General features: G+C 47.5%; 1 protein-coding gene across 2 annotated transcripts in view; it reads left to right on the top strand.

Moving 5' to 3' along the window:
- The window catches only part of CCR6 (C-C motif chemokine receptor 6), a 293,164-nt gene that overhangs the window by 61,089 nt on the left and 206,101 nt on the right, over positions 1-25,974 (top strand). For both annotated transcript variants that reach the window (XM_069769454.1, XM_069769455.1), the window contains exon 3: positions 22,818-22,894. The gene's annotated coding sequence lies outside the window, so the exon portion shown is untranslated. The remainder of the gene's footprint in view (positions 1-22,817; positions 22,895-25,974) is intronic.

Here is a 25,974-nt window from a genome sequence, read left to right as displayed (position 1 = left end):
TTCCAAACTTCCCTCCCTCTCAGGGTTATTGTCTGCTTCCTCCCCAAAATCCAATGCTCCCACTACTCCCACTTCAGCATCCTCTGTCACTGCATGGGATTTTCTCTGGACAGGATTCAGCATGTCTCACTTAGGGCAGGTCGCACTACATGCCGCACATGTGTCTCTATGATCTAGGTTTTGCAGACAACAGCATTTACAAGTCCAACTGTCCACTCTGGTTTCTGATTATAGGGAGGCAGAGTGGTAGCAGTCAAAGTCTTAGATTTTGGTTTGTCATAACACTCAAAATACTAGCCATATAGTAGCCTCTCTACACCCATACCACTGCAGTTCCTGAGCCACACAACACTATTTATTCACTTGCTGTTCCTTTGTCTTTTATCTAACCCTTGTTCTCTTCCCTGAATCTGTGTCCTTTTTACACAAGCAAACATCCACATCCCAGTATTTGTTTTTTTTCAGTATAGGTCTCACATTCTGCAGTGCTTCTTATCCTCCTCTTTCATTTTACTACTTGTTTAGCGTTTTTGAATTCCACTTGGGGCTCAGAATGTGCAATGTATAAGTTGTCCATGCCCTCAATTTCTTCCTCCGACGGCCTGTCTTCCACAAATGCCGACCTGCTGTACCTGGCCTTTGTCAACAGACCACACCACTTTGGCAAGACAAAGCAGGAATTCAAGGTGCACACTCACACAGCTTTCTCACCCACTAGACTAAAGGTACCGTCACACTAAGCGACGCTGCAGCGATACCGACAACGATCCGGATCGCTGCAGCGTCGCTGTTTTGGTCGCTGGAGAGCTGTCACACAGACCGCTCTCCAGCGACCAACGATCCCGAGGTCCCCGGTAACCAGGGTAAACATCGGGTAACTAAGCGCAGGGCCGCGCTTAGTAACCCGATGTTTACCCTGGTTACCATCCTAAAAGTAAAAAAACAACCACTACATACTTACCTACCGCTGTCTGTCCTCGGCGCTCTGCTTCTCTGCTCTGGCTGTGAGCGCCGGGCAGCCGGAAAGCAGAGCGGTGACGTCACCGCTCTGCTTTCCGGCCGCTGTGCTCACAGCCAGAGCAGAGAAGCCCAGCGCCGGAGACAGACAGCGGTAGGTAAGTATGTAGTGGTTGTTTTTTTACTTTTAGGATGGTAACCAGGGTAAACATCGGGTTACTAAGCGCAGCCCTGCGCTTAGTTACCCGATGTTTACCCTGGTTACCAGCGAAGACATCGCTGAATCGGTGTCACACACGCCGATTCAGCGATGTCTGCGGGGAGTCCAGCGACAAAACAAAGTTCTGGACTTTCTTCCCCGACCAGCGACAGCACAGCAGGGGCCTGATCGCTGCTGCCTGTCACACTGGACGATATCGCTAGCGAGGACGCTGCAACGTCACGGATCGCTAGCGATATCGTCTAGTGTGACGGTACCTTAAGTGTGCAGTAGGGTAACCCGGAGTTGGCAGGGCAGAGTCTAGTTACCAAAACATCGACTTTTCTGTCACTCTCTCTGATTCATATATTCATAAACCTCACTGGTTCTACTTGAAGCGTGCATACAACCCTACCCGGAAAAGACTGGGAAAACAGCAAGAAAGTAAAAAGATTAAACAGCTTTCAAATAGACTGGTTGGTCATGTTCCAGGATTTCGGCACCAGGTTCTATTGTAGCAGTTAAGTGCTCACTAAGAGGCCGATTACGGAATCACAACTGAGGCCTAATCAGGGGGGTAGGTTTTCTTAAATGCAAGCTCAAAGAATAGAAATGCTTATTCAGATAGCAAGTTAATATTTTATGCCAGCATCGTTGCTCAATGGTTAGCCGCTGCTGGCGTTCTGGGTTCAAATCTCACCAGTGACAACATGTTCAAGGAGACTGTATGTTCTCCCTGTGTTTGTGTGGGTTTCTTCTTGGAACTCTGGAGGAAATACTGATAGGGCATTTAGATTGTGAGCCCCAATGGGGATAGTGATGATATCTGTAAAATGCTATGGTACTACATGAGTAAAACAAAACACAAATGAAAAAACATAATTTACAGATTAAATTACATTTTTTTCCTAGTTTCAGAGAAAAATTCTGACATAATCTCTGGTATCCTTTGCTTTCAAAATAACTTGATAAGGTGTCTGCAAGTACACTCCCTTCACATAGACATACCCTGTCATTTCACCAATATTTACTATGATAAGAAATATCCCTAGAGATGCCACCAGGAATTTTGAGGCCCCATACTGGCAACATTTTCAAGCCCCCTTGAGATTCCTCCCAGGCTCCACCCCAACTCTGCCTCCAAGCCTCAAACCTTCCACAGTCCCATCACCCTATCATAGAAAAACTCCACTTCTGCACCACATCCTCACCAATCACACATTATCAGTTCTCTTTGAACACCATTTCTCACACATAGCCATCAATAGGGTTGAGCAACTTTTACTTTTTCAGGATCGAGTCGGGTTTCGCGAAACCCGACTTTGTCAAAAGTCGGGTCGGGTGAAATCGGCCGATCATTGCGAAAAGTCGGGTCGGGTGAAATCGGCCGATTATTGCGAAAAATCTGGGGTCGGCCGAAACACGAAACCCAATGCAAGTCAATGGGGAATAAAAGTCGGCAGTGAGTGGAGGACAGAAAAACACCTACAGAGCCCATTTTAATATTAAAATCATCAATTCGTGTTACTTAAGCTTGTCAATCTTAATTAACCTTATAATAATAGTTAGGTATTGAAAATTGGGGGTCATTTGGTTAAAGTTGTGGGGGGGGGGAGGGCTGGCTCAATTTTTTCTTGGGCCCAGGAAATGTGGAATACGTCACCACGGTGGAGCAGGGAGAGGTAAGTATTTCAACCTTGCAAGTGCTGTGATCCTGAGCAAGCAGGGGGGGCACACTCGTTCGCATTGCCACTGGCACAGGGCCCCTCAAAGTACGGCGTTGTGATTGATGGCGGGGGCGCCTCCCACCGGCAGAGACACTTTTGCGTACTATGAGGGGCCCTGTGCCAGTGACGTCGCCAACAAGTATGCCCCCCCACCTGTTGAAGGAACCTGCACTTTCATCTGCACCTTTCTCTTTGTCCCCATGTAAGGTGGTATAGTATGCGGGAAGGGGAACCTGAGTTTCAGCAGGGTCAGATTCAGGCTGTGTAGAGTGCAAGGGGAATGTAGTGGTCTGTGTCAATGTACCAGCAGACTCATCTAGCAGTGGCAGGGCAATGGGCAGGAATGAGGAGGAAACACAGATATAGGCCCAAAATAAAAAAAAGTAGGCTAAAAGCTGTTAAAAATTGGTAACAGGAGTAAACAGGCGGCATTGGTTTGTTCATTGGAGGAGAACAACAATCAGCGGCAGACCCCATTAGTAGGCCCAACCAAACAAGTAGGCCAAATGCAGTTTCATATTCTAAATATAGGCCGAAAGCCTGAAGATTGAAGCTCAGCTTTGTGTAGTAGAGGAAAACAAGAGGCAGCAGCAGACAATGTTACTAGGCCCAAACCAAGAACTAGGCCAAATGTAGTTTCATATTGTTGTTACAGGCCGAAAGCCTGAAGCTTCAAGCTCAGCTTTGTTTAGTAGAGGAAAACAAGAGGCGGCAGCAGACAATGTTACTAGGCCCAACCCAACAAGTAGGCCAAATGCAGTTTAATATAAAAAATATTGAAACGAAAGCCTGAAGATTGAAGCACAAGAAAAATAAACCAGGAGAACACCAAGGAGCGGCAGACACCGTTAGTAGGCCCCAACCCAACAAGTAGGGCAAATGCAGTTTAATATTTGAAACGGGACAACAGTTGAAGTTCAGCTTTGTTCAGTGAAGGAAAAAAAAGATGCAGCGGCAGACACCGTTATTACGCCCAAATAATAAAGACAGTGGTAGTAGGCGCAAAGTATTAAATGGGGTCCAGGGCCCCTGTATATTTTAACTATCATCTATCATTTCAAATAATTCGTATTGGCAGTGCCATTTCAGGTTTTACCCGCACAGACTACACAGTGGTGGAGCTAGGAGAGGTAGTATTGCAAGTGGTAGAGCACAGTTCAATCTGGGGGCGGGAACACGCTCTCGTGGGCGGCGGTACTGGCACAGGGCCCCTCATATTACGACGGTGTAATATGAGTTGTGGTTCAGTGTCTCCCCCCAAAAAATGAGGAAGTCTGGTGGAAGAGGCCGTGGGCGGGGGTTGCCAGCTGGTACTGATGGTGCTGGTGGTGTTGCATCTCATGGTAGTGGCAAAAGCACAGTAGCACCTAAGGCTGGAGGTGTTCAGCCTGCGTCATCGTCTGGCTACACAAAGCCTCGAAGGCTCCCTTACCTGGGAGTAGGAAAACAGCTTTTAAAGCCGGAGAAGCAGGAAAAAGTGTTGTCTTTCCTTGCTGACTCACCCTCTAGCTCTTTCGCCTCCTCTTCCCAAAGTTCTAAATGTAAGAGCAGCCAGTCGTCAGTGGATGCTCCCGGTCAGGAAAAAGACGTTTCCTTGTGTCCTTCTCCCAAACCAAAAGTGAAGGATGCAGCAGGCGACACTACAGGTTACTCCATGAAGCTCTTTACACATACCGTGCCTGGGTTCGAAAGGGAAATTGTACACTGTCAATTACAAGAAGAATAGGACATGGAGTGCACTGATGCACAACCACAGCTAGATTGTGATGCTGTTCCATTGACTGTGATCACTACATTGCCCTCGCAGTTTACTGAGCCAGAATGTGACCCTGATGAGACTATGGTGCCCTGTCCTGAACGCTATAGCACCTTACACGGTGACACTGAGGAAGGTGCACATGACATTGAGGAGGAGGTGATAGATGACCCAGTTGTTGACCCAGATTGGCAGCCATTGGGGGAAGAGGGTGCCGCTGCCACTAGCTCAGAAGCGGAGGAGGATGATCCGCATCAGCCATCTACATTGCAACAGCTGTCATCTGGCAGGCCCGTATCAGGCCAAAAATGTTTGCGAAAAACAAAAACAGTGTTAGGAGAGCGTGGTCATCCGGTGAAAGTAGCACAGCGCACAATGCCTGAAAAGGTTTTCGATAGTAGGAAGAGTGTAGCGTAGCAATTTTTTCACCAAGATCAGAATGATCAGTCAAAAGTTATCTGTAAGAAATGCTCCAAGACCTTTAGCAGAGAGAAGAATCTTCAAAATTTAAATACAACGTGCATGCTTAGACATTTAACCACCATGCACTTGCAAGCCCGGACTAACTACGAAACGTCCTGTACCGTTGGTTCACCTGCTCGGAGTGAAGGTAGTCAGCAAAGCTACATTGCTTCCCTCACTGTAAGCCCACCGGTTAGGACACCACCAGCAGCAAATGTGGAGGTATCGTCGTAAGGCCAAGGCAGTCAGGGAATGACAAGGTTATTGGTAGGAAAGACTCTATGTTGGGCAACAACAAGAATACCATAACAAACTCTCTCTCAATCCGCCATTTCCACCACCACCACTGCTAGTTCCGCCATATGCAGCTCTCCAGTCCAGCTCACCCTACAAGAGACTCTAGTTAGGAATAGAAAGTACTCATACTCTCATCCGCGTACACTATATGAATGCCCACATTGCTATACTAATCTCATTACAGATGATGCCCTGCCGTTTGGTTGAAAGCGAAGCTTTCAAAGACCTGATGGCCCACGCAGTACCCCGCTATGACCTACCCAGTCGACATTTCTTTGCGAGAAAAGCCATCCCAGCCCTCCACCAGCATGTCAAAGACCACATTGTCCATGGCAATCAGTCAGTGGAAAGGTGCACCTCACAACAGATGTATGGACCAGTAGGCATGGCCGGGGACGTTACGTGTCCATCACGGCGCACTGGGTTAATGTGTAGGATGCAGGGTCCACAGGGGGCAGCCATAGTGCGACAGTTCAGCCTATCCCACAGTCTCAGGAAAAAGTTGGCATACGGCGTTCACAACTCCTCCTCCTCCTCCAGAAGTGAAAGCTCATGCACAGAGCGCAGTCGCCCTACCACTCCATCCGCAGCTGCCAGTGTTGCACACGGGGTGTCCCATTATCGAACAGCTAGTGGTAAGCGTCAGCAGGCTGTGTTGCAAATTAAGTGTTTGGGCGACAACAGACACACCGCGGAAGTACTGGTGGAGTACTTGCAGCAACAAATTCAGTCATGGATGGGCAGTGTACATCTTGAGGCAGGCAAGGTATTCAGTGATAACGGAAGGAATTTTATGGCTGCCATAGCCCTTTCAGAACTGAAACACATACCTTGCCTGGCTCACACCTTTAACCTGGTGGTGCAGGGCTTATTCAAAAATTATCCAAAGTTACCAGCCCTGCTCCTGAAGGTGCGAAGACTTTGCTCGCACGTCCGCCGGGTGCCCATACACTCCAGCCATATGCTGAACTATCAGCGATCGCTGAATCTTCCCCAGCACCGCCTAATAATCGACGTTGCAACAAGGTGGAACTCCACACTGCACATGATTCAGAGGCTGTGCGAACAGAGGCGTGCTGTTATAAATTTGGGAGGATACACGGGCAGGCACTTGGATGGCAGACATGGAGTTGTCTGGTGTGCAGTGGTTGACGCCATCATAAGCATTAACATCCCACTTATGCGTCTGCTGATGCAAAGTTTGACGCACATTAAGGAGCAGGCGTCTGCAGCTGAGGAGGAGGGAAGCCTTGATGACAGTCAGCCATTGTCTGCTCAGGGAACTGTACAGGACGAATTGGCGGATGAAGAGGATGAGGAGGAGGATGATGGGGATGAATATGTATGGGAGGAGGATGATTCTCAGGTGGCAATAGAAACTGGTGGCATTGCAAGGTCTGGTACAGGTTTATTGCGGAACACTTGTGATGTTGATTTGCAAGAAAGTGGGCCTCAACCCAGCAGAAACAGTTAATTCACACCTGGAACATTGGCCCACATGGCTGAGTATGCCTTGCGTATCCTAAAAAGGGACCCCCGCATTTTTAAACTGATGACCGATGACGACAACCGGTTGGCTTGCCTCCTGGATACAAGATATAAAGGAAAACTGCAAAATATCATGCCACATGAGAACCTAGGTCAAATATTGGCTACCAAACAAGCAACTCTTGTAAACCATTTGGTTCAGGCATTCCCAGCACACAGCGCCGGTGATGGTTCTCACACGAGCTGCAGGGGGCAACATGGCAGAGGTGCTAGAGGTGCAGAAATCCGAAGTGGCATTGGACAGAGGGGTTTTACGACAAGGTTGTGGAATGATTTCGCAATGACCGCTGACACGACAGGGACAGCTGCATCGATTCAAAGTGACAGGAGACAGCATTTGTGCAGTATGGTTACAAACTACTTTTCCGCCCTTATCGATGTTCTCCCTCTCAGGTCATTCCCCTTTGATTACTGGGCATCTAAACTAGACACCTGGCCTGAATTGCCAGAATATGGATTACAGAACCTCGATTGCCCTGCTGTCAGTGTGCTTTCAGAAAGAGTGTTCAGTGCTGCTGGTTCAATACTGACCGAAAAAAGGACACGTCTGGCTACCAGAAATGTTGATGATCTAACCTTCATTTAAATTACCAATCATGGATTTCACATTCTTTTGCCCCACCTTCCCCTGCTGACACGTAGCTTGCCTGAAAGATGACTTGCTTTTGGGGGAAGACACAGAACACCAACTCTGGCCCTGTGGTATAACACAACACTATGAACGTGGAAGAAAGTGTCTGCCTGATATACGACGCACTAGCAGTACAGCTGAATATACACTGTGTGAGAATTTGAATCTCCATTTTTGGGGGGGGAGACACTGAACCCTAACTCTGGCCCTGTGGGATAACACAACACTATGAACGTGGAAGAAAGTGTCTGCCTGATATACGACGCACTAGCAGTACAGCTGAATATACACTGTGTGAGAATTTGAATCTCCATTTTTGGGGGCGAGACACTGAACCCTAACTCTGGCCCTGTGGGATAACACAACACTATGAACGTGGAAGAAAGTGTCTGCCTGATATATATGACACACTAGCAGTACAGCAGAATATACACTGTGTGAGAATTTTAATCTCCCTTTTTTGGGGGGGAGACACAGAACCACAACTCTGGCCCAGTGGTATAACAGTAAACTATGAACGTGCCAGAAAGTGGCTGCCTGATATATACGACACACTAGCAGTACAGCAGAATATACACTGTGTGCAAATTTTAATCTCCCTTTTTTCGGGGGGAGACACAGAAGCACAACTCTGGCCCAGTGGTATAACAGTAAACTATGAACGTGGCAGAAAGTGGCTGCCTGATATATACGACACACTAGCAGTACAGCAGAATATACACTGTGTGCAAATTTTAATCTCCCTTTTTTGGGGGGGAGACACAGAACCACAACTCTGGCCCAGTGGTATAACACAACACTATGAACGTGCCAGAAAGTGGCTGGAATTATTATTTAAAAAAAAAAAAATAACAAGCTCCCTACAATGAGCTCAGGACAAGTATGGCAGCAATAAAAAGGACTGCTTAACACAAAAATGTGGACAAATAAACAAGATAGGTAACTGTGCAGAAAGGAGCAACAGGAATTTTGCTTTAAAAAAAACAGTTGGTTTGCACAGCACCGTGCACACAGCTAAGCAGCTGCTGCACTAAAATACGACCTCCGCTGTCCCTGCACAAAAAGGTGGTGTGGGACAGTGAAAATCGCTCCAGCACAAGCGGTTTGGGGGTTTATATTTCCTCCCTAACTCTGTCCCTGCTTCTGACTAACTGCAGCAACACCTCTCCCTATGCAGAAGTCAGATGGCGGTTGGCGTTTACACCCCTTTATACCCCCTGTGACGCCACAGACAGCAAGCCAATCACTGCAATGCCCTTCTCAAAGATGGTGGGGACCGAGACCTATGTCATCACGCTGCCCACACTCTGCGTCCTCCTTCATTGGATGAAAAACGGCGGTGACAGCGTCATATGAAACGCAACTTTGGCGCTCTGATCGTGTACCGCATGGCCGATCCCACTGTAGGATCGGTTTGGGTTTCATGAAACCCGACTTTCCTAAAAGTCGCCGATTTATGAAAATGACTGATCCGTTTCGCTCAACCCTAGCCATCAACGTTTGCTTTGGCCAAAATAATTTTTTTAAGCTGCCACCACGACAGGTAGACTCTCTTGGCCAGGACCTACTCTACTGTAACCTATTAAACATTTGTTAAAACATCCAATACTATTTTTAAACATATTTGTATTTATGTTTCTTTAAGGGAATGTGTCACATACATATTTTAAAATGAAAATAATACCACATACAAGGGACACATACTGTCACACCATGACTGGACCACATATTACCACTAGATATTGACTAAATAAAACCACGCTCAAGGAACAAATATCACTGCATCGTGACCAGACTGTATATTACCACAACATAGTGACCAAATACTACCACATACATTCGACAAATACCGCCAAACCATGGCCAGACCACATATTATCACCTCATAGCTACAGAATAATAACACATTCATGGAACAAATACCACCACACTACGACTAGACCAGAGGTCTCAATCTGCATTCCTCAAGGGCCACAAACAGGTTATGTTTTCAGGATTTCCTTGTACTGCACAGGTGATAATTTAATCACCTACACACATAATGAAACAACTTGTGCAATGCTAAGGAAATCTTAAAAACACACATGGTTTTCGGTCTGTGAGGAATGCAGTTTGAGATCCCTGGACTAGACCATATATGTTAGGTGTCGAGTTCCTGCCTCTGCACAGGGGGAATCTCAAACCATCTCTGCTGTGGTCTCCCATTCTTCTCCAGCCAAGTGGAGTCTACTCAGCGGAGACGTCGGTCCCAGCGTCTAGCTCAGGCTGATACTGGACGACTGGTTACTACTGCCTTTCCAGGCTCTGTCCTTGTAGCCAGCAAAGTTCAGCAGCGAGCAGGTCTTTCTGGGACTAAGTCCTGCTTTTTCCTAACTGAGCATGCCCACGGGACGACCTCCCATTGGAGATCGGGGGGTCACATGCTCAGGTCCTATTGCGGCTCCTATTGGTCCATCTGGAAGGTCTTGTAGCACTGCCGCTATAAAAGGTTCATATACCCGCTCGGCCATGCGCTAGTGTACACTTGTGAATGTGTGTGTGTTGATGAGAGAAAGTCGCTCTTTAATTATCCTCTCCCTTGTGTTTGACTGCTCACGAAAGGTGGATGATTGCTATCTAGCACCCGACTTTGTTATCAACACTTGAACACTCAAAACAGCATCTATTTGCTGTGACCGCCAGTGCGGCGCCGTGCGCTATCACATTGCTTTCCTTACCTAAGCCTGGGTGGTGAGTGGCGTCTGCCAGAGCAGCACCGCACGCACTCCCGTGCATCTAAATTATTATTTCGGTTACGCTGACACCCCAGTTGCGGTGTCGAGCACAAGAGGTCTAGTTGTACTCTAATCCCGAGTCTAGGGGTAGAGTTCTGTGACTCCTTGCTTGCGCTCTTTGTGCGGTACTGCGACCCTGCGACGCAACAGGGTTCAGTTTCTTCATACTGGGTGAAGTTAACCTGTGTGTGAATCCATATTGTACCGCCATATAGTCCGTCATTACTTAGCAGCAGGTTCCATCTCAGCACGGTGGACCCCCGGCTGCGAACACACCTTACTCTATCTTTCTAATTATTTGGTGCGTTTCGCTAGCCCTAACATTACACTAGCGCCAGGGTCTGGCTAGTGATGATGGACAAACAGCAATCCTTGCGGTACATCCAGCAGCCGGAGGGTAGGTTGGCGGCTCTCGAGCGCACAACCTCAGCTGTGGATGTAACCGCAGTTGCAGTTCAGGCTGCAGAAACCTTGTCCACTGCCTCCCCTGTTCCGACTCTATCTCGCCTCCCGCTGCCAGAAAAATTTTCTGGTGATAGTAAATCTTGTAGGGGTTTTGTGAGCCAGTGCTCTATACATCTCGAGCTTTTGGCCGCATGTTTCCCCACAGAGCGGGCTAAGGTGGGATTTATTGTGCCTCTCCTGACAGACAGGGCGTTAGAGTGGGCTACGCCGCTGTGGGAGCGTGGTGATCATGTGGAGCAGAGTACTTCGTTGTTCCTGAGCACTCTGAAACAGGTCTTTTTAAAGACCTCGTGTCACCCATGATAGAGTGCTCCAATTGTTGGCATTGACTCAGGGCTCGTCCTTGGTCAGCCATTTTGCCGTCCACTTTCGCACCCTAGCATCTGAGCTGGAGTGGTCGGATAAAGCCCTTATTCTGATATTTTGGAGGGGGCTGGCTGATCACGTGAAGGACGCTCTGGCCACTAGGGAGAGTCCTGCCACACTGGAAGAGTTAATAGCTGTGTCTACTCGTATTGTCCTCCGCTTTCACGAGCGGAGGTTAGAGCGAGCCCAGTGTAGGCAGAGGTTTTGGCTGGCTCCCACCTTCACCAAACCTTTAGAGTCTCCAGTCCAGGCCCCTGAGTCACATGAGGCTGTGGTAGTGTCACGAGCGGGATCTAAGTCACAGACCGCTCGTGCACTCCAGGTTTGTCATGTTTGCCAGCAGTCAGGACATCTTGCCACCAGATGTCCCCAGCGTCTAGTGGTAGTAGGTGGAGGTACACTAGACACGGCGACGTTTGCCTCCAAATTGTCCTTCAAGGGGACAATTATTATAGGCTCATTTACCCATTCATTAGAGCTCTGCGTGGATTCTGAGGCAGAAGGCAATTTTATGTCTTCTACAGTTAGGTCCATATATATTTGGACGGAGACAACATTTTTCTAATTTTGGTTATAGACATTACCACAAAGAAATTTTAAACAAAACAATTCAGATGCAGTTGAAGTTCAGACTTTCAGCTTTCATTTGAGGGTATCCACATTAAAATTGGATGAAGGGTTTAGGAGTTTCAGCTCCTTAACATGTGCCACCCTGTTTTTCAAGGGACCAAAAGTAATTGGACAATTGACTCCAAGGCTATTTCATGGACAGGTGTGGGCAATCCCTTCGTTATGTCATTCTCAATTAAGCAGGTAAAAGGCCTGGAGTTGATTTGAGGTGTGGTGCTTGCATTTGGAAGGTTTTGCTGTGAAGTAAACATGCGGTCAAAGGAGCTCTCCATGCAGGTGAAACAAGCCATCCTTAAGCTGCGAAAACAGAAAAAACCCATCCGAGAAATTGCTACAATATTAGGAGTGGCAAAATCTACAGTTTGGTACATCCTGAGAAAGCAAGAAAGCACTGGTGAACTCATCAATGCAAAAAGACCTGGGCGCCCACGGAAGACAACAGTGGTGGGTGATCGCAGAATAATCTCCATGGTGAAGGGAAACCCCTTCACAACAGCCAACCAAGTGACCAACACTCTCCAGGAGGGCGTATCAATATCCAAATCTACCATAAAGAGAAGACGGCATGAAAGTAAATACAGAGGGTTCACTGCACGGTGCAAGCCACTCATAAGCATTAAGAAGAAAAAGGCTAGATTGGACTTGGCTAAAAACATCTAAAAAAGCCTGCACAGTCCTGGAAGAACATTCTTTGGACAGATGAAACCAAGATGAACCTCTACCAGAATGATGGAAAGAGAAAAGTATGGCGAAGGCGTGGTACAGCTCATGATCCAAAGCATACCACATCATATGTAAAACACGGCGGAGGCAGTGTGATGGCTTGGGCATGCATGGCTGCCAGTGGCACTGGGTCACTAGTGTTTATTGATGATGTGACACAGGACAGAAGCAGCCGAATGAATTCTGAGGTATTCAGAGCCATACTGTGTGCTCAGATCCAGCCAAATGCAGCCAAACTGATTGGTCGTCGTTTCATACTACAGATGGACAATGACTCAAAACATAAAGCCAAAGCAACCCAGGAGTTTATTAAAGCAAAGAAGTGGAATATTCTTGAATGGCCAAGTCAGTCACCTGATCTCAACCCAATTGAGCAGCATTTCACTTGATAAAGACTAAACTTCAGACAGAAAGGCCCACAAACAAACAGCAACTGAAAACCACCGCAGTGAAGGCCTGGCAGAGCATTAAAAAGGAGGAAACACAGCGTCTGGTGATGTCCATGAGTTCAGGACTTCAGGCAGTCATTATCAACAAAGTGTTTTCAACCAAGTACTAAAAATGAACATTTTATTTAAAATTATTGAATCTGTCCAATTACTTTTGGTCCCTTTAAAAACAGGGTGGCACATGTTAAGGAGCTGAAACTCCTAAACCCTTCATCCAATTTTAATGTGGATACCCTCAAATGAAAGCTGAAAGTCTGAACTTCAACTGCATCTGAATTGTTTTGTTTAAAATTCATTGTGGTAACGTCTATAACCAAAATTAGAAAAATGTTGTCTCTGTCCAAATGTATATGGACCTAACTGTACCTTCGCCCAACGTCACGCAATTCCCCTGGTAATGTTAGCTGAACCAGTAACCGTACGAGTGGTAAATGGGTCTACACTGCCATCAGAGATAACACACAAAACCATCCCTTTTTCTCTGTCCATGTCGCCATCTCATCAGGAAATTATATCTCTGCTCATCATTCCTGAGGGAATTGATGAGGTCCTGTTAGGGATATCATGGCTACAGTACCACTCTCCTCATATTGAGTAGTCCACAGGCAGCATTTTGGGATGGGGTGAATCTTGTGGGGGTAGATGTCAGAGGGAATGTGTTCAGGTTGCTACTACTGATGTACCCGCAGAGCTATCCTCTCTCTCCAAGCAATATTGGCCCTATGCGGACGTGTTCTCCAAAAGAGCTGCGGAGACCCTTCCACCTCACCGCCCCTATGACTGTCCTATTAACCTCTTGCCTGGTGCTGAGCCTCTCCGGGGTCGAGTCTAACCGTTATCTCTCCCGGAGTTGGAGCAATGTCACAGTACATCCAGGAAAATCTGGCAAGAGGATTCATTAGGAAGTCAGTGTCACCTGTAGGGGCTGGGTTCTTCTTTGTGCAGAAGAAGAATGGGGAACTACGTCCATGCATAGATTACAGGGGTCTTAACATCATCACCATTAAGAATAAGTATCCTCTGCCCCTGATGTCTGAGCTCTTTGATAGGCTTTGGGGAGCAAGGGTATTTACAAAATTAGATCTGCGGGGAGCTTACAACCTGATCCGCATCCGTGAGGGGGACGAATGGAAGACGGCTTTTAACACCAGGGATGGGCACTATGAATATCTGGTGATGCCCTTTGGGCTCTGTAATGCTCCAGCCATTTCCCAAGACTTTGTGAACAACATCTTCCAGAATATGCTCTCCACCTCGGTTGTAGTCTATCTGGATGATATTCTCATCTACTCTCCAGATATTGACTCCCACCGGAGAGATGTTTGCAGAGTCTTCGACCTCTTACGGGCAAATTCCCTCTATGCAAAGTTGGAATAATGTGTGTTTGAGCAGGAGTCCTTACCTTTCCTGGGCTATATTATCTCCGCCCAGGGATTGGCTATGGATCCTGCCAAACTACAGGCTGTGATGGACTGGCAGGAACCCCATTCTCTTAAAGCGGTACAGCGCTTTATGGGGTTCATTAATTACTATCGCCAGTTCATTCCACACTTCTCCACTTTGGTAGCTCCCTTGGTTGCCCTGACCAAGATGGGAGCAAATCCCAAATTGTGGTTTGAGGAGGTGTCCAAGGCCTTTCACTCCATTAAGTCACACTTTGCTAGAGCTCCCATCCTACATCGCCCCAATGTAGATAAGCCATTTATAATGGAGTTGGATGCCTCACCCGTTGGTACTGGAGCAGTCCTTTTCCAAAAGGATGCTCAAGGTCTGAAGCATACTTCTTCTTTTCTAAGACTTTCTCACCAGCGGAGAGGAATTATTCCATCGGGACAGGGAGTTGCTAGCCATGAAGTTGGCCTTCTCAGAGTGGAAACATCTCTTGGAGGGGGCTCGTTTTTCCCTCCAAGTCTTCACAGACCACAAGAATTTGGTGTACTTGCAGACAGCCCAGCGGTTAAATTCTCGCCAGGCCAGAAGGTCCTTGTTCTTCTCCCGGTTTCATTTCACCCTCCATTTTCTTTCCGGGGAAAAGAACATTTGTGCTGATGCTCTCTCTCTCGCTCCGTTGTATCATCTGAGGAGGAGGAAGAGGAGCCTTGGCTTATTGTCCCCACCGAGAGCCTGAGAACTGTGGCCCCGGTTTCGCTAGAGTCTGTGCCTCCAGGCAAGACTTTTTTACCATCCAGCCTGCGTCCGGAGGTTCTCTCTTGGGCTCACTCGTCCAGGGTGGGTGGACATTTTGGGTCCAAAAGCACATCTGAGTTACTGGCGAGGATATACTGGTGGCCGCATATGGCCCGTGACGTCGCAGACTATGTTTGGCCGTGTGTCACTTGCAAGCAAGTCTCCTTGGCAAATGGCTAGCTGGGTTGCATTAACCCCTGCCGGTGGCAGACAGGCCCTGGGAGATGGTCGGGATGGATTTTGTGGTGGGCTTACCCAAGTCTCGTAGCTGCACCATTATCTGGGTGATCACTGACCATTTTTCCAAAATGGTGCACTTGGTGCCTCTTCCACAGCTACCTTCTGCACGGGCTCTCGCAGCGGTGTTCATCAAGCATATTTTTCGCCTACACGGTATGCCGGACAAAATTGTCAGTGACCGGGGTCCCCAGTTTGCATCTCGATTCTGGAGAGAGCTTTACAGTCTACTCAGTATTGAGTTGAATCTCTCCTCGGCATATCATCCCGAGATGAATGGGTTGGTTGAGAGGGCCAACCAGACCCTGGTCACATATTTACGACATTTTGTTTCTGCCACGCAGGATGACTGGGCATCATTGCTACTGTGGGTGGAAGTTTGTGCTTAACAACGCCGTAGCCAACTCCACTGGCCAGACTCCATTCCTCCTAAATTACGGCCAGCATCCGTGTGTCCCTGTGCCCATGCCCTTGTCTTCCACCGACTCCAGGGTGGCAGACTGGGTTGTGGAGGCACGGGACATTTGGGACTCAGGAAGCCATTCGTGACTCCAAGGAGAGAATGAGGACCTCCGCTGATGCACATCAGCCCCCGTCTCCGACCTTTGCTCCTGGCGACTTGGTGTGGCTCTCCACCCGTAACATCAGGCTGTAAGTTGAGTCCACTAAGTTTGCACCTCGCTACTTGGGTCCCTTCAAGGTCCTCGAACAGGTTACCCTGTGGTCTACAGTCTGGCTCTTCCTCCACGCCTAGGTATCATCGAAACCTTTCATGTGTCTCTCTTGAAGCCCGAATATATGCCTCGGTTTTCCGAGTCTTCTGCCAGGACATCGGGTTCATCTACAGAGGATTAAGAGGTGAACACTATTTTGGGGTGCAATGTGGTACGTGGCAAAAAATTCTATTTGGTGGATTGGAAGGGTTATGGCCCAGAGGACAGGTCCTGGGAGCCTGCTGAGCACATTCAAGCTCCACAGCTCATTGCTGCCTTCGAGCGTAGCGAGGTGAAAGGAGGGTGGGTAATGTTAGGTGTTGAGTTCCCGCCTCTGCACAGGGGGAATCTCGAACCATCTCCGCTGCAGTCGTACTTTGGTCTGAGTCCTTTTTTCTGTGCCTTGTCCCGTTCCTGACCCTGTCTGGACTTAGTGCTATACCTGTGTCTGTTTGCATCCTTGTCTATAGCCTTTCCTGTTCTGTTGAGTGTTTCCTTGTGTTCACTCCACCTGCTCTTGGCTCCGCCTCCTGTGGCTCTGCTCTTGGCTCCACCTCCTGTGGCTCTGCTCTTTGTTCCGCCTCCTGCAGCTCTGCTCTTTGTTCCCTCTACTACGGCTCTTCTCTGACTCCTGCGGCTCTGCTCTTTGCTCTGCCTCCTGCCGCTTTGCTCTTTGCTCCTCCTCCTGCGGCTCTGCTCCACCTCCGGCGGCTTTGCCTCCTGCGGCTCTGCTTTGCTCTACTTCCAGCAGCTCTTCTTTGCTGCTCCTCCTGCGGTTCTGCTCTTTGCTCCACCTCCTGTGGTTCTGCTCTACTCCTGTCTCACCTCCTGTGGCTCTGTCCTGCTCTCTGCATCGTGCAGCTTTGCTCTGCCTCTGCTCCATGCCCTGTGTGTCCTTGTCCCTCCAGTCTGTACTGGTTCCTACCTGCTCCCTTATCCTACTCATTCCAGCCTGTGTTCCCGTGTCTCCTGAAACAGTTCCATCCCTCCAGTCTGAACTGGTTCCTATCTGTTCCCTACTCGTACCTGCCTATATTCCTGTCCTACCCGAGCCAGTTCCTTTCACACCAGCCATGCCCGCCTGTCTGCCAGTGTCTCAGCCATGCCAACCTGTCTGCGCCTGCCTGAGTGCCAGCCGTGCAAGCCGTGCTCACCTACCAGAGTGCCAGTTGTGCCCGCATGCCTGCCAGAGTGCCAGACGAGCCCACCTGCCTGCCAGAGTGCCAACGTGCCTTTCTGCCTGTCAGAGTACTAGTCGTGCCTATCTGTACTTGCTCGCACCTGTCTCTTGTGTTTTGTCCTTCAGTGGGATGAGCTGCCACAGCCAGACACCACCCTGGAGTGGTACCTGACAGCTACCTGCCGCACAAGCCTGACCTCACCATCAGAGACTCCAGTGAACACCAAGGTAGCTGCTTAGTCACACCTCTCCCAGGGTAGTCTAGTTTGTGGCACAGTGGGGTCACAATCCCCTCGCTCACGACACCCAGTCAGGGCATGAGCGTAACAGTTTGCTCAGGCTATGGTCCCTGCTGAGTCCCACGGTCCTTTGCTCTCAGAGCAAGATGAGCTTTTTCCCTTCCAGCGTGAGCAACTGGATAGTTTCTTTACCTGATCAGAAATACGGACCTTCACTGCACCACCCACAATCATAGTCCCAGCACATCTGATTTGCACTCCAAGAGTTGAGGAGATCCCAGCGGATCTGACTAGTTACGATGGGGATCCAAAGCAGTGCTGTATGTTCTTAGAGCAGTGCTTGCGATACTTTAAATGGCATGCTCCCTATTTCACCACTGATCAGATAAAGGTGGGATTCTTAATTTCTTACCTAGTAGGAGATGCTTTGGAGTGGTTCAACCCCCTCTGGGAAGCAGGGGATCCCATCACCTCGAACCTTCCGGCCTTCCTGGTGGTCTTCTGTAAGGTCTTCAATGAGCCTAGTGCAGCTTTTTCTGCAAAGTCATCCCCCCAAACTTCCAGAGACAGACCAGACGTAAGAAACCTTTGAGGAAACTGTCATGTCCGTCCAAAACCCACCTGTTCCTCAACCTGCAAATGCAGCTACCCAAGTAAAATCCAAGAAGACTGATAAAAGTGTAGAACATCGTGACGGTCTCTGCCCTGAGAAGCCTATACTCCAGAGCCTTGGAACAGTAGAAGAGGCTGCCCTTGGTGAGAGTACTTCCTCTCCAATAAAGTCCACAACTGTCTTTAACCTTCTTGGTGCTTTGGTGTGTTAAAGCCACCTGCCATACAGAGTCGGTGTGTGATCTCTGTTTTACAGCCCCAGAATCCGGTGAGTGTGATGTCTGATGATAGCTGAGCCCTACTTAAGAGCAGTCTAGTTCTGCAGGGACATCCAGAGCTCCAAGTTGGAGCATTATGCTCTAAGAAGTTTATCTTCCACATGCTGTATCGTATTCCTATGGGTCATTCTGAGTCAAAGACTCTACCACACATTCTGGTGACCCAGTAAGGTGCTTCGTTTGAAACTACCAAGTGGTGAGAAGTGTCTGGTTCCCTTACGTCAAAGTCTGTCAGCAGTGTCGTCTTCTTCAAATGGTCTGCTAGTCTTCGAATCAAGGTGTGCTGACGTCTCCAAAGATGGGGAAGCATTGATGTTCTCTCCACATATTCCCAATGGCTATACCAGTGACCTGTTCCCAGGAACATCCCTGCCAGCATCACTGCATGGCTTCCCATCTCCCCTCTTACTCACCACTCCAAGCCATGCTGTGGGTTCTGTCCTCTGCCGGCTCCATGCTCTGGGCCTCATATCCTTGCTTTTTGCATACCTCCTGGCTGTATGCTTAGGGTGGTGGCCCCAGCACTTCCTGCTTCTTATATTGACTGTGTGCACCTTCCTAAGATGTCCCTGGCCAATTGCCAAGAGGCATCAGGTACTTAAGGCATTCCCACCCCTAGGGGAATGCCTGAGCAATGTTTTTCCTCAGTTAGTATCTTGCTGCTGAGGTGTCAGGTCCTGTCTTGCTTTGTCTCTCGTTTCTGCCACCCAGTGGGGCCCCATATCCTGGCCTGTACCTGTGTTCTGTGTCTTTTGTGTCAGCCACCCAGAGGGGCTACGTACCCTGGTCTGAGTCCTTGTTTCTGTGCCTTGTCCCATTCCTGACCCTGTCTGAACTTAGTCCTATACCTGTGTCTGTTTGTATCCCTGTCTGTAGCCTTTCCTATTCCGCTGAGTGTTTCCTTGTGTTCACTTCATCTGCTCTTGGCTCTACCTCCTGTGGTTCTGCTCTTGGCTCCGCCTACTGCGATTCTGATTTTGGCTCCGTCTCCTGTGGCTATGCTCTTGGCTCTGCCTCCTGCGGCTCTGCTCTACTCTAGTCCTCCTGCAACACTGTCTGCTCTCTGCATCATGTGGCTTTGCTCTGGCCCCCGCTCTGCACTCTGTGTGTCCTTGTCTCTCCAGTCTGAACTGGTTCTTATCTGTTCCCTACTCGTACCTGCCTTTATTCCTGTCCTACCTGAACCAGTTCCAGTCCCGCTAGCCTGCCCACTTGCCTGCCAGAATGCCAGCCGTGCACGCCTGCGAAAGTGCCCACCTGCCTGCCAGAGTACCAGTCGTGCTTATCCATACTGGCTCGCACCTGTCTTTTGTGTTTTGTCCCTCAGTGGCATCAGCTGCCACAGCCAGACACCACCCTGGAGTGGCACCTGGCAGCCACCTGCCGCAGAAGCCTGACCTCACCATCAAAGGCTCCAGTGAACACCAAGGTAGCTGCTTAGTCACGCCACTTCCAGGGTAGTCTGGTTTGTGGCACAGTGGGGCCACAATCCTCTTGCTCATGCCACCCAGTCGGGCATGAACGTAACAGTTAGTGTACAGGTAATACAGAGATCCTCGTGATATTATACACAGGAGTTCTGTATAGAGTGTCTTTCCATACTGGCCCCAGTTTTTCTCCATCCTAGCACAGTGTCTCCCCATCCTGGCCCAGTGTCTCTCCATACTGCCCCTGTGTCTTTCCATACTGCCCCAGTGTCTTTCCATACTGCCCCATGTCTCTTGATACTGCCCCATGTCTCTCGATACTGCCCCAGTGTCTTTCCAATCTGCCCTTGTGTCTCTCTGTCCTGGCCAGTGTCTCTCCATCTTGGCCCAGTGTCTCTCAATCCTGGCCCATAGTCTCTTCACACTGCCCCGTGTCTCTCCATACTGCCCCATGTCTCTCCTTACTGCCCCAGTGTCTCTCCATACTGCCCCAGTATCTCTCCATCCTGGCCATTGTGTTTCTCCATCCTGGCCCTAGTGTTCCTCCACACTGCCCCAGTGTCTCTCTACACTGCCCCAGTGTCTCTCCATACTGCCCAATATCTCTCCATACTGCCTCAGTGTCTCTCCTTACTGGCCCGAGTGTCTCTCCATTCTGCCCCAGTGTCTCTCCATACTGCCCCAGTGTCTCTCCACTCTACCAAGTGTCTCTCCATCCTGGCCCTAGTGTTTCTCCATCCTAGCCCTAGTGCTTCTCCATCCTGGCCCTAGTGTCTCTCCACACTGCCCCAGTGTCTCTCCATACTGCCCAGTATCTCTCCTTACTGCCCCAGTGTCTCTCCATACTGCCCCAGTGTCTCTCCTTACTGCCCCAGTGTCTCTCCATACTTCCCAGTGTCTCTCCATACTGCCCCATGTCTCTCCTTACTGCCCCTGTGTATCTCCATACTGCCCCAGTGTCTCTCCATCCTGGCCCAAGTGTTTTTCTACACTACCCCAGTGTCTCTCCACACTGCACCAGTGTCTCTCCATACTGCCCCATGTCTCTCCATACTGCCCCATGTCTCTCCTTACTGGCCCAAGTGTTTTTCTACACTACCCCAGTGTCTCTCCACACTGCACCAGTGTCTCTCCATACTGCCCCATGTCTCTCCATACTGCCCCAGTGTCTCTCCATACTGCCCCATGTCTCTCCTTACTGGCCCGAGTGTCTCTCCATACTGCCCCATGTCTCTCCATACTGCCCCAGTGCCTCTCCATACTGCCCCAGTGTCTCTCCATACTGCCCCATGTCTCTCCAAACTGCCCCATGTCTTTCCACACTGCCCCAGTTTCTCTTCATCCTGGCCCAGTGTCTCTACATCCTGGCCCATAGTTTCTCCACACTGTCCCATGTCTCTCCAAACTGCACCAGTGTCTCTCCATACTGCTCCATGTCTCTCCTTACTTCCCCATATCTCTCCTTTCTGGCCTGAATGTCTCTCCATACTGCCTCAGTGTCTCTCCATAATGCACTAGTGTCTCTCCATACTGCCCCAGTGTCTCTCCATACTGCCCCAGTGTCTCTCCATACTGCCCCAGTGTCTCTCCATACTGCCCCAGTGTCTCTCCACTCTGCCCTTGTGCATCTCCATACTGCCCAATATCTCTCCATATTGCCCCAGTGTCTCTCTATACTGCCCCAGTGTCTCTCCATACTGCCCCATGTCTCTCCTTACTGGCCCGAGTGTCTCTCCATACTGCCCCATGTCTCTCCATACTGCCCCAGTGCCTCTCCATACTGCCCCAGTGTCTCTCCATACTGCCCCATGTCTCTCCAAACTGCCCCATGTCTTTCCACACTGCCCCAGTTTCTCTTCATCCTGGCCCAGTGTCTCTACATCCTGGCCCATAGTTTCTCCACACTGTCCCATGTCTCTCCAAACTGCACCAGTGTCTCTCCATACTGCTCCATGTCTCTCCTTACTTCCCCATATCTCTCCTTTCTGGCCTGAATGTCTCTCCATACTGCCTCAGTGTCTCTCCATAATGCACTAGTGTCTCTCCATACTGCCCCAGTGTCTCTCCATACTGCCCCAGTGTCTCTCCATACTGCCCCAGTGTCTCTCCATACTGCCCCAGTGTCTCTCCACTCTGCCCTTGTGCATCTCCATACTGCCCAATATCTCTCCATATTGCCCCAGTGTCTCTCTATACTGCCCCAGTGTCTCTCCTTACTGGCCCGACTGTCTCTCCATACTGCCCCAGTGTCTCTCCATACTGCCCCAGTGTCTCTCCATACTGCCCCAGTGTCTCTCCATACTTCCCCATTGTCTCTCCATACTGCTCTCGTATTCGGGCCCCCTTTGCTCACTGGACCCCATATGTCAGTAAGACCTCATCGTGCCCCTGATTATCCATTCTATTTTACTATATAGGAAGGACTACTACATCTGTATTTATGTTAGGGGTATTAAACCTTTGTATTTGGTAGGGGGCAGAAAGACTCCAACCTCATTGTGCTGTGAAATCTGAGTATATTCTGCAATTTTGTAAAACACTGATATGACATCTACTACATTGTCAGTACTCAAAAGGTATTACTATGTGTTATTTGTGATGATAAAAATGACTGAAGCAAAATGTGCCTTTAATTTTGGCCACCATTTCTTTTATTTTATGGGTGTGAAAGGGGCATTTAATTGGGTGTGCTCTGCAGAAAGATCCATGGCTTCCTTTACATAACAGGAAACCTGATAACAATTTGAATCCCACCTATGACTTCTTCCAAATAGCCCATGCAGTGATGTTTCTTTTTGTTTAATGGGAAGTGGGGAGATGGAAATATGCTGATAATAACATTTTTTTTTTAATCTTTATCTCCAAGTACCTTTACATGACTTTTTTGTTCTCATTGGGTTTTTGTAGATCACAGCATTGAGGTTATAGTGTAATAAATGGCATTATGTCTTCTTTTTTAGGGATTTAACTAATAAAGCAAAAGAAGGTTCTCAGAAGATATAATTTTCAGCAACAATTTAAAGATATTTAATTTACGGTAAGATACTTCTTGAAAGATATGATCTTTGGCTCAATAATGTATAACTGCAGGCTTGAGTTATTTGTGTCTTCAAAGATAAATGAGAACAATGTGGCTGTAAGAAAACCAAAGAACATTTGTTCTGAATTCTAAGTGTGTCATAGTCTGCCTTGGTAGACACAATCTGGAACAAGCTTACGTTTGGAAACACAATTGTGGTTAACATAGAAGGGCAGATTCTTACATATGAAAGTATGGTTAACATTTTCAATCTTTGACATTAACTGCTCATGACAGTACTTTCATACATTTTACTTTATAAAACAGGAACTTGTAAGCCAACACACTGCAAATAATCTACACAATAGTCCATGTATGGGAGTGATGTACATTTTATTGAATATCACAGCACTGCTGATTAATCCCTTTGTCCCCAAGCCTGTTTTCACCTTCATGACCAGGACAAATTTTACAATTCTGACCAGTGTCACTTTATGTGGTAATAACTCTGAAATGCCTTGACGGATCCCACTGATTCTGATACTGTTTTTTCTAGCCATATTGTACTTCATGATAGTGGTAAAATTTCTTCGACATGACTTGACTCTATTTGTGAAAAAAGGAAATTTGGGGAAAATTTTAAAATGTCCAATCTTTCAATTTTTATGCCCGAAAATCAGAGAGTTATGTCACACAAAATAGTTACTAAATAAAATTTCCACAAGTCTACTCTGCATAAGCACAATTTTTTAAACATATTTTTTGTTAGGAAATTAGAAGGGTCAAAAGTTGATAATTGTTTTCTAATATTTCCAACAAAATTTACAAAACCATATTTTCATGGTCCACATTACATTGGAAGTGACTTTGAAGGGCCTATATAACAGAAAATACCCAAAAGTGACACCATTCTAAAAAAAAACTGCACCTCTCAAAGTGTTCAAAACCACATTCAAGAACTTTATTAACCTTTCAGGTGCTTCACAGGAATTATTAGAATGTGGAAGTAAAAAATTAACATTTAACTTTTTTCACCAAAATGTTAATGTAGACCCAAATTTTTTAATTTTCACAAGGCAAACTTTTTTTATGCAATTTCTACTGATCACGACGATACCCAATATATGGGGGAATACCTCTGTTTGGGCACATGGCAGGGCTCTGAAGGGAAGGAGCACCATCTGACTTTTTGAATGTAAAATTTGCTGTAATAATCAGCTGACGCCATGTCGCATTTGTAAAGCCCCTTATGTGCCTAAACAGTAGAAAACACTCACAAGTGACATAATTTTGAACTAGACCATTCAGTGAACTTGTCTAGATGTGTGGTGAGCCCCTTGAACCATCAGGTGCTTCACAGAAGTTTATAACATTGAGCCATGAAAATAATAAAATCAAATTTTTCCCACAAAAATATATTTAGTCCCAGATTTTACATTTTCACAAGGATAACAGGAGAAATTGCATCATCGAATTTGTTGTGCAATTTCTTGTGGGCAAGCCAATACCTCATATGTGGAAAAAAAACTACTGTTTTGGCACACGGCAAAGCTCGGAAGGAGAGGAGTGCCATTTGACTTTTTGAATGCAAACTTTGCTGGTATAATTAGAGGATGCCATGTTACATTTGGAGAGCCCCGGATGGGCTTGAACAGTGGAAACTTCCCAGAAGTGACACTATTTTAGAAACTAGACCCTCAAGGAACTTATTTAGATGTGTGATGTGCACCTTGAGCCGTAAAAAAAAAACTTCTCACAAAAATGTTACTTTAGCCCCAATTATTTTCATTTTCATGAGGGTAACAGGACAAAATAGACACTAAAAATTATTGTGCAATTTCTTCTGAGTACACTGATACCCCATGTGTGGTCAAACAAAATGCTTTTGCGGTACAGTGCAAAGATCAGAAGAGAAAAATGCAATATTGTTGTTCAGATTTTGCTGGACTGGTTTGAGGGTGCCATGTCAGATTTGTAGAGTCCCTTTGGTGCCAGAACAGCAGTTCCTCCATAAGTGACCCCATTTTACAAACTACACTGCTCAGGTTTAGAAGATTTCCTGATCCTATCAACGCGATTACTGACATAGACATAGAAGCGTTTTGACTGGTTGTATATGTAGCCCAGAAAAACCTTGCTGTCTGTGTTGAATCTTGTGTCATCCACGTGAATAGCTAGGTCGCTCTGTATCAAATCTGCTAACACAGCCCCACAAAGTTTTGGGTATGGTGTGCTAGGGTTTAGAAGCCAATTTAGCCTTTCCAAATAAAAATCCAACATGTGTTTCTTTGCTAGAGTCTATAATCTTCAAATAAGCAACAGCTGCAATAGCTCCATTAGAGGCATCAGTGAATATATGGATCTCTTTCTTTTTACTCGTAGCAAGGAATGCTGGAGTGTAACAAAGTGGTATGTGGATCTTATCCAAGGCACAAAGAGATTCCTTTCATAACTTTCACTTTAGTTGTTTTTCAGCAGGGAGTGGTATGTCCCAGTCCTTATTAGTCTCTGAGAGTTGTCTTAACAGAAGCTTGCCTTGTATAGTCAAGGGTGCAATAAACCCAAGTGAATCATATAGACTGTTCACCACTGACAGAACCCAACGCTTAGCAAATGTTTTTTCTGCACCACTAACCTGAAAGTCCTTTAACAAATTCCATCTCAAGTCCAGACGTCTCTGTTCTGGTGGATTATCTTAAATGAACTTTAGAAAGCATACTTTGTGTACGCTTAAGCAGACATATGGGCAGGGATGAGACCATCATCCATGTAGAAGTCCTTTTCAACGAACTGTTGGGCATCCTTCCCGAACTCTGATTTGCCAGAGGCAGTTCTACGTAGGTCGTATGTAGAAACTGCAGGAAGAGGACTGTTTCAGAAAACGTGCACCTTCATGCAGTATTCAAAAAATTCGTTGTCGATGTTGTTGTCTCGATGTCATAAAAAATGGAGATAATTTCTGCGATATTGTCGCACGATGAAACAATGGAACATTTGTTCAATGTCAGCACTAATAGCTCTTTTCTGAATTTCATGATCACTCCCACCAGATTATTTGTCAGGTTGGTGCCACAGGGGATAATGTTATTCACAGATAT

This window comes from Ranitomeya imitator, chromosome 5 (assembly GCF_032444005.1).
Source record: "Ranitomeya imitator isolate aRanImi1 chromosome 5, aRanImi1.pri, whole genome shotgun sequence".
Classification (NCBI taxonomy): Eukaryota; Metazoa; Chordata; class Amphibia; order Anura; family Dendrobatidae; genus Ranitomeya; species Ranitomeya imitator.
This window is presented reverse-complemented; position numbering and strand designations above follow the sequence as displayed.